Raw genomic sequence first — 2,500 nt, forward strand, 5'->3', positions numbered from 1 at the left:
CATTAGAAGGGGCTAACGTTCGATCCCAGGTATGAGGTAGAAATTTATTTCTATTTGAACACGATGTTGTGTTGATAATAATCCATATTGACTCATTAGGGGTAATTTGAATGAATTACTACCAATTGTGTCACGTGGTGGCCCGGGAAATTGGGTAAAACTCGCTGGTAAGAGACTGATGTCTCGCCAGGTAAATCCTCGGACAGCTGGTAGCGGTCAGGTTCCAATTTCTTTTATGGGCTCTCGTGACATGGTTGGTTTCGACCTGGCCTTTCATTAGAAGGGGCTAGCGTTCGATCCCAGGTATGAGGTAGAAATTTATTTCTATTTGAACACGATGTTGTGTTGATATTAATCCATATTGACTCATTAGGGGTAATTTGAATGAATTACTACCAATTGTGTCACGTGGTGGCCCGGGAAATTGGGTAAAACTCGCTGGTAAGAGACTGATGTCTCGCCAGGTAAATCCTCGGACAGCTGGTAGCGGTCAGGTTCCAATTTCTTTTATGGGCTCTCGTGACATGGTTGGTTTCGACCTGGCCTTTCATTAGAAGGGGCTAGCGTTCGATCCCAGGTATGAGGTAGAAATTTATATATATATATATATATATATATATATATTTATATATGTGCGTGTGTGTGTGAGTATATATATATATATATATATATATATATATATATATATATATATATATATATTATATATATATATACATATATATATACATATATAAGAGAGAGAGAGAGAGAGAGAGAGAGAGAGAGAGAGAGAGAGAGAGAGAGAGAGAGAGAGAGAGAGAGAGAGAGAGACCTAATCTAATCAGACAAAAATAGACGCACAGACAACAGACAACAACGGACATCAGGGGCTCCGAGGCCACAACTCACCTGTCCCGACTCCAAATCAGAAAACAGGAAACAGAAATGTCAAAATCCCATCGTATATGATTGAATGAATATTTCCCTTTTTAATATCGGCGCTGCCTCGGTCTTTGATGTTTCTCCCGGTGCTTTATAGTCCAATAATTCTCACAAATAATTCATCAGTCAATAGGATATGCATGTCAGGTGCCATCTGCAATCTTTCATTACTGAAATGATGCAGTAGTTTGCAGGTTGCAATGCTTCGACTTTTTCAGTGGGTGTCTCGGCATGCCAGGAATTGGAATATGAATGTGAAAAAGGGTTTTTGGATATTTTTCTATGGAATCAGGGTTTTCAAAATTAGCTTCAGGAGATTTTTGAGTGTTTTCGAAAGTTTTCTATGGAATCAGGGGTTTCAAATTCAGATTTGTGATTTTTATAAGATTTTTCGAAAGTTTTCTATGGTTTTTGAAGTTTCAAAATGATCCTGTTAGCTAAATAATAGGATTCCTAAGGTTTCTAAGAGTTTTTGGAAGTGTTCTGGGCTATCAAGGGTTTCAAAACGATCCAGTTAGCTAAATAATAGGATTCTTAAGGTTTCTAAGAGTTTTTGAAAGTGTTCTGTGCCATCAAGGGTTTCAAAACGATCCAGTTAGCTAAATAATAGGATTCTTAAGGTTTCTAAGAGTTTTTGGAAGTGTTCTGGGCTATCAAGGGTTTCAAAACGATCCAGTTCGCAAAATATGTTTTTTAAGGGTTTTAAGAGTTTTTTAAAGTTTTTTATGCTATCAACGGTTTGAAAATTATCCTGTTAGCTAAATAATAGGGTTTTTAAGGTTTTTACGAGTTTTTGACAGTTTTTTTTATGGAATCATGATTTCAAAATTAGATTATGAATCTTAAAATTTTTTTAAAGTTTTATATATAATCAGGGGTTTTAAAATTATCCAGATGGCTAAATGACACGTTTCTTAAGATATTCAAGTTACAAGATGATTAACAGGACTTTCTTTGATATAAAATTGTGAAATGAAGGGTGGTTACTAGAAGGGTCCTCAACAGACAAAAAAAAAAAAAAAAAATTGAATAAATAGGGATTCAAGGTTGTTGTGGCCGAAGTTTTTGTGCTGTTTGTAAATTATTTAGACTTATACATCTAAACACTCTATTATTATTTAAAACGAACTATTGTAAGGTGATTCATTTTATGCTGAGGCCGACAGCACCGGAAATTCAGTTCCTCATTGAAGAAAAAAAAATATGGAAGAAAATAACGAACACAAGACACCAATAACATTAACACCAAACTATCCTTTCATGAAAAAAATAAAAAAACATTTATATTTCTCTTCAAAAATGAACAATATCACCAAGTTTAGGCTTATAATCCAATATATAAGAATATTATTCCCTGTTGGAGACCTTGGGCTTATAGCATCCTGATTTTTCAACTAAGGTTGTAGCATAGCTAGTAGTAGTAGTAGTAGTAGTAGTAGTAGTAATAGTAATAATAACAATGATAATAATAATAATGATAATGATGATGATGATGATGATGATAATAATGATAATAATGATGAGGAAATAGGTTATGAAAAATTTAAATAATTTTTAAAAAAGAACTTATTAAGGA

The sequence above is a fragment of the Palaemon carinicauda genome, chromosome 4 (assembly GCF_036898095.1).
Source record: "Palaemon carinicauda isolate YSFRI2023 chromosome 4, ASM3689809v2, whole genome shotgun sequence".
In the NCBI taxonomy this organism is placed as follows: domain Eukaryota; kingdom Metazoa; phylum Arthropoda; class Malacostraca; order Decapoda; family Palaemonidae; genus Palaemon; species Palaemon carinicauda.